We start from the raw sequence: 7,636 nt of genomic DNA, 5'->3' as shown, positions 1-7,636 counted from the left end.
TTTGGGTGACGAATTTTGCGCCACCTTCTTTCTGCAGTTCTAGAAATACCGGGTTGTCTATCTAAACGTATTTCTGACCAAATATGTTTTTTTGTTTTAATTTTTGTAGGCAACGACCAGCAAGCGTGGAAAAATTGAAGAGGTTCATATGCCTATTGTAAGGGTCTCATCCGAAAACCCTTAGAGCAAACAGTTTCACATCCACGGCCATCCTTAGAGCAAAAAGTTTTACATCAGCATCCAAAAAAACCCCAAATATACTTGCTTTTTCTTGTGACACACCAAATAATATTGGATATGGGAATAATTGTACGTCCTTTTTTAGCCAAAGTTTCGAATTTTTTAAACAATTCAATAATACAAGATATCCTGTGAAGTGTATGCCATTGGAAGCTACAACTTTGCCCCATCTTTCAGGCAGCATACGGATTCCTCTGAGGAAAATTCGAGTTCTTTTGACTCGATCCATTCATTGAGCCAGTTTGCGATGCTCCCGTCAGAAGTGAACCGCTCTCCAATAAGGGCTGACTGCATTGATCGGAACAGATTGTAAACCGAAGGTCCAATGTCTGTGGAATACGGCGTCTGGGGCAAGATTTCCTAATACAGTCACTCTAAATATTTCTGGGTCGATTTAGCAGCGTGTGACCTGGCGTTGTCATGCAGCAAAATTAGTTTGTCATGTCTAGTATCCCATTCCGCCGCTTTTCTTTAGGAGCTCGATTCAAACGCATTAGCTGCAGTCGGTAACGATCGCCAATGATGGTTTCAAGTGGGTTAACGAGTTCATAATAGATGACACTCTTCTCATCCCACGAGATGCACAACATGAACTTCGAAGCATGAATACTTATGAATATTTTTTTTCTCTGTCGATGGACCTGGATCACCTGGCAGGCTCCAACTTTTTCGACACTTAGGGTTACCCTAATAGATCCATTTTTCATCGCCAGTGACGGTGCGATGCAGAAAGTTTTTCTTTTCGGCCGTTCAAGAAGCAACTCACACGCCACAAAATGTCTGTAGATATGCCTCTCCCATTCCCATTCCCATTGCGTGCAAACGTTTACCGACGGTCTGATATGATAGCACGAGAAAGAAACGACTGGCGCGCTTTGTTCAACGCGGCCAAAATCGAGTAAGCGGTGATCGCACCAATCAAAAAGAAGAAGATTAGAAAAAGGGTTTGTTTTGCAGTTTCCTGTTTTGAATGAGCAAGTACGATCTCTCAAGAAGAGATCTCTCCGTGAGCCCTTGAGGTGATCAAAATTGAATTAGAAAATACAGAGAATCAATTTGATAAAGCAAATAACAGTCAAAGAAATTTTCTTAATTTGCAAACTTGTGTTTTCGTAAGTGTATTGGACGCATTTTGGTTGGTAGTTTTATGCTTCACTTCAACTCATGCCCACATCTGTGAGTCATACGATATCTCAACAACGCAAATCACCCGACTCACAAGCCAGTCAGGCAACTTTATCAACTTCAACGTTACACTTGAGCCATGCAATTGCAACAACAATTGCAGAATAGCATAATTCTCAGTGCAATTTTGCAAAGTCTGTATAACTTCCGCGTATAAAAAAAACAGAAAATGAAGCAAAATAAACATAACGACGCGTCTCGATTGTAAGATGCGAGTGGCAAGAAAAATGTACAAGAGTTTATGACGGAAATATGCAATGTTGCATATGAAATTCATATGCCATAATAAATGTAATGCTAGTCAGTAAGAAATGCACATAAAAATATCTGTCGTATATTCGTATAAAAAACAACGAAACATAAAATGGCGTGCTTGAAAACGAGATTCGGATAAGCGAAAAGGGAGTAAGAACGAGAATCAAGCCGTATTTATGCAGTGCATGTGCGTTGTGTGTGTGTATGTGAGCGTTTGCAAGGTCAGAGCAGCGGTAGATATCCGCGTGCACCTATTGCGACAAAGTCTTTGTGACTGTGGTATATTTGACAGTCATGCGCTGCAAACGAGAACTTTTCAAATGTCAAAACTGTCACTTTTTGCACACCGCACGGCAGCTGGCTGGCTGTCGTATGCGGCCGAAAAATTGCTGTATTCAAATGTAAATGTATGTGTTGGAAGTTGCATGACAAACATGGGCAATATGTGAACAAAACAGAGTGCATGGAAGCGAGGGTAGGTGGGGAATAAGACAAATAGGAGAAGAGAATGAGCAGCAACACAATGGAACAGATACCTGTAAACTGTTTTCATTAAAATTATTTAAAATGAAGAAGTCAATATATTTTATTCAAAATTGGCAGTTTATTTATGCATTAAAATAATTGACAGTTTATTTATACATTAAAATAATATAAAATACTTTTTTTTATTTTAATCATTTAAAATGGCGGATGTACACTCAATTCTTCCAGAAAGGTCGCAGCGGGGCTTCTCAATCGGTGTCATATTTTCTAATGAATTAAAACAAGTGGGAAAAAAAATTCGCGAAATAAAATGCTTGAAAAAAAAGGAATTTTGGGGCAAATTTTCCTACTATTTTTGCTTCGAAAAAATTATTTTTTTGGAAATTTTTGGAAATTGTAAACTCACATAGAAAGTAATATCATAAAAAAGATGTGTGCAAAATTTCAGGGAGATCGGGCAATAACTTTTCGAGTTATCGTGTACGCCAATTCGAAAAATAAAGTTTTGAGAAAAAATGCATCTTAAGTTTGAATACAACGTAACTATACCTCTCCCAGCGGTCGAACGCAAAGAATAGAGTCGTCACGGTTGACGATCTATAATATAAAAAATACTTAATTTTACGTTCTAAAAATTTTTTAATATATTCTCAAAGGATTATATTAACATATTATGAAAAACAAAAATTTTTTTTTCGAAATTTTACAAGTATCTGTCCCGTTAAGAAAGGAAGTGAGAAAAGTGAAACGAAAAAAAAATGGCGAATGGCTGTTAATAATATTTTACTTCATATTTATATTATTTTATAAAAATAAAAAAAAAATGGAATTTGGGCTTTACAAAGTTTGGGCCTATCAATAATGATTTACGCGCATTTAAAAAAATATCATCTCAATCTACCATCTCCACCATCAAGCACCATCGCAATATTCTTCTCTTTTTGCTATTCGGGGCCCATGGATTCCCGGTAAAGCTTAAATTCACTCTATTATATATATATTATAATTGGCACTGGGTGTTTGGCCGAGCTCCTCCTCCTATTTGAGGTGGGCGTCTTGATGTTGTTGCACAAATGGAGGGACCTACAGTTTCAAGCCGACTCCGAATGGCAGATATTTTTTATGAGAAACTTTTTCATGGCAGAAATACACGCGGAGGCTTGCCATTGCTTGCCGAGGGCCTACCACTATATGAAAAAACTTTTTCTTAATTCTGGTGTTTCACGGAGACTCGAACCTACGTTCTCTCCGAATTCCGAATGGAGTGTGAAAAACTTAACAAGCCCATTTTCACAAGCCTTTTTTGAGACCAATTTTAAACCATAAAGAAAATTTTGCTAATGCCTGAGAACGGCTCCCATCTCAGCTCTCGGAGGTTTTAGCGCGATGTTAAACCCACCCTGTTCTGATGGAGCACAAAATCCTTCGTGTTCACCAATTCGAGTACCTTCTTGGCAGTTTTAATAGTAAAGTTCCGAATTAAGTGTTTGACACGAATGATTTATGACGCAAAATTAATCATCCAATTTTGTTTTTGCTACTACTTTTGCCCATCTTTCTGGTAGATCTCGTATACCGTCGCGGTAGAACTGTTCATCTTTTGAGGCTATCCACGGATCAAGCCATTTTTTAATGTCTTCATATGAATGGAACTGCTGGTCAGATAGACCATGTGTCATCGATCGGAACAGGTGATAATCGGACGGCGGAATATCTGGGGAATATGGCGGGTGGGATTTCAGTGTTTCAGTGTTTCCAGGTAGGTTTGAACGGATTTGTAGAATCACTTTTTCATGCCTCTTCGCGTATTGCGGCCGCTTCTCGCGCAGTGCTCGACTCAATTGTATCAATTGAAGCCGATACCGATCGCCAGTGATGGTGGTTTCGCTTGGTTTTCAGTTCATAATAAGTAAAACCAACTTGGTCCCACCAAATACATAGCATAACCTTCGCAGCGTGAATATTCGGCCGAGGCGACGATGTAGACCGGGCAGTCCCTATGACTTTCTTTTCTTTGAATTGCCGTAATGAATCCATTTTTCATCACCCGTCACGCCTACTGTTTTTGCCCCTGGAGCAGTTGTTCACAGGCGAAAAAACAACGTTCAACATCCTTTGGTTTTAACTCATAAGGAACCCAAGTCCCCTGTTTCTGAATCATTCCCAAAGCATGCAATCGCTTGGAAATCGATTGGCGGGTAACTCTTAATACTAAAGCAAACTGTTCTTGCGTTTGACACGGATCCTCATTGAGCAATGCCTCCAATTCAGCGTCTTCGAAGGTTTTTGGCCTTCCTACCCGCGGACGAGACGGTCGTCAACATTAAAATCACTGTCTTTGAAGCGACGGAACCAATAACGGCACGTTGTCTCACTTAAAGCAGCATCTCCATAAACTTACACGCGGGCGGGACGGTCGTCAACATTAAAATCATTGTCTTTGAAGCGACGGAACCAATAACGGCACGTTGTTTCACTTAAAGCAGCATCTCCATAAACTTGTTGTAGCTCTCGATGCGCTTCAGCCGCTGTTTTTTTCCAATAAAAGAGGGAAATCAACGCTTCCCGCAAATGACGATTATTCGGCACAAAATCAGACATTTTCACAAACCCAAAAGTATATGATACCAAAACAAAATCACTAATGTGGCGAAGCAGTTTGTTTACCATATGTCTAAGCTTGGTTTATGACGTTTAGGTTATGTTAGAATCGACTAGCACACACTGCTGGCGGCATCTATTGACAAACAGCGGGAACTTAGTTGAGCAGATAATAAATAAATAAATGAATTTAAATGGTGAAAATCTTTGTTTTGACCATTACGCACTCCATTGCTTGTCCGCTTCTTTCCTGCATCTGTCCAGTTAATAATTTTTTCAAAAATTATAAATCTTCCGATAGGGTGATTAATTTTGCGCCACCTTATGGTAGCTCTTGCGGCTTAATTTCCTTCCAATCTTACAAAACTCACAGGAAAATCTTTCTGGGAATTAATCTGGGTTTGACGGATGTTTGGCCGAGCTCACAACAATTTGGCAATGGATTTCTGCGGCTGTTATTCTCGTTTGTGTTATTTTTTTCAGGGCCAGTTATTATTCGCTTTTAAAAATGAGTCGACTTTGTTACGTTTCAGCAAAAAATTACAGTCGTAAACTCTGTCTAAAAGATTGTTCAGCTTCAATTCGTGTGGTTGTCTGCTCCAACGAACTTCTTCCTGAAATCAGTCATCGTAAATGATTTGACTAATCTTCAGTTCTCGATCATCGACATTGTTGACGATTAGCTTACCAGAGAGAAGTTCTCGATAAAGCTTAAGTTCATTCAATTTTGCCTGAAAGTAAAACGTAAAAGACAAAGGCGCAAAAGTTTTGAATATTCATTGTAAATTTAAGTATTGCATATAAAAGTGATTTGTTTCTTAAGCTCCACCATTTTTTTCCGAAATATCATACAATAACTTTTAAGTGCTGTTGGGGACGTCAAAATACCATTTCGTTCACATTTGCTACTGATATAAAAATTAATAAATTCAAGCACTAAGTATTTGGAAGTCGCCATCTTTTTGTGTGTAGTTAAAACTATTTAATTGCACCCCACAATCTACGTTCATCCGCTATTATCCCTGCCAACTTAAGCAAAGATGCGGCTCCAATATCATTGCAATATCCCTCAGACCATCCATCATGCAACCCGCATCACAACTTATCTTAATGTGCCCATCAATAAGTGAATATTTTATTAAAATTGCTCCACTTACGCTTACGATGTGCCATTAAAATTTTGCACTCGAAATTGCACATAAATTTTGCAATAATCAAACCGCAACAAAATCTCAATAGGCAGCCATGAGCCTGGCGCCAAAGGAGCTTGCAAATCCACCAGCTCATCAATACCAATTTAAAGGCAGATAGGAGAGCAAACGAAAACTAAAAAACCGAATCATAAGCAAACAAAATTTACCAAAATTGCGCACTCGTAAAAAATAGAGCAGAATCATCGATTTGCTTGTAGAAAATAACTCTTAGGTAGATGAAAATACGAGGCCGTATAAATCTAAACGCAATTACCCGGTTTTTAAGATAAGTGTGGTTACTGCGCAAATTAAATGGCCACACTGCGCTCCGAATTTGTTGTTGGCCACACATTAAATGGACTCATGCGGCGCTGAGGTGCCTAGGGAGGCTAAATAAAGTCAATAAACGATAGCCATAAAATCATTTGAGAAGAAGCGAAAAATTGGAAATGAAGTGCTCCCTGCAGTGAATTATAGCTTTTTTATTATTAAATAGTAAATATCAGCGAGATAACAACAAAAAAAAATACTTTAAGAACCTACATACAAACTACTAAAAAAGGCACAGTGTAAAGATAAAAATGTAGGAGATGGCAAGCCCATCAAAAGAAAAGTGAGTAAAAAATTAAATTTTGTTTAATCTAAATTTTGAAGTAGTCAGTGGTGGTGGTGGTGGCTTGTCAAAGCAATGGAAGTGCTGAGTTTTCAATTAGGTAAAATTTTACGAACGATGCGAAGTGCTAACGAATGATGGAGGAAGTGCATACGTGAGACGAGGTAGAGAGCTTTAATTTCTTAGGCAAGAAATAGCACAGGGGCATTGAATTGATTTGAGAAAATTATAAGTTAAGTGTATATTGGGGGATTGTGCAAAGAATACAACGATAAAACTTCAAAAATGAATTGAGTTGCAACTTTAAAATAATATAAAACACAGTACAACAAACTTTGATTCTCTAATAGGAACAGAAAAGCGATCATTTAATGTTGAAAGTACAACATGAGTAGCAAAATAAAGTTAGGGTCGAGAAGTCTCAGTTTTTTGTTTTTACTCCACGAAAACTTTCGATATTTTAGTCATTCAAATCTATCTATATTCCCGTATTGCCTGTAAAAAGTTTTATAAGCCGAATTCTGACAGAAATTTTATTGTCAATGTTCCATAGTAGTTCCTGCAAACGACCAGCAGGAATATCTTGAGACTGCAGCCCAAGAATCCTGAGATGGATGTATGTCATGATAATAAGACCAATGGTGACATATGGAGTGGTCGCTTAGGCATCAAGAGTCACTCTCTCGACGGTGCGGGCAGCGCTTAGCACGCGTGCTCATCAAGCGATGCGAACTTACCCTACAATTGCGATAGAAGTAATGCTTACACCGCTTCATATATTTAGTTATTCAGCAATCAGTCAAGCGTACCGAAAAAGTGCTATCATCTAAAAACATGCAAGTGCTAAGGCTGCAGCTTCCACTTACCCAGCTACCCAAAGATGTTATTACTAAGATAATCAAATTCGAAGAGAAGTTCAGAGTTGAACTGAACAATAAGTTAAATTGGAAAAAAACCAGAAGACACAGGCACTGGAAATTATGGCCTCAGAACCAAGCACTCTATGCCGATCGGTAGCATCTGATGCCCAAGCATCTTCCAAGCGGAGGTGTATGCCATTTAG

The sequence above is a fragment of the Anastrepha obliqua genome, chromosome 4 (assembly GCF_027943255.1).
Source record: "Anastrepha obliqua isolate idAnaObli1 chromosome 4, idAnaObli1_1.0, whole genome shotgun sequence".
NCBI lineage: Eukaryota > Metazoa > Arthropoda > Insecta > Diptera > Tephritidae > Anastrepha > Anastrepha obliqua.
The sequence above is the reverse complement of the archived record's forward strand: the minus strand, read 5'-3'. Positions refer to the sequence as shown.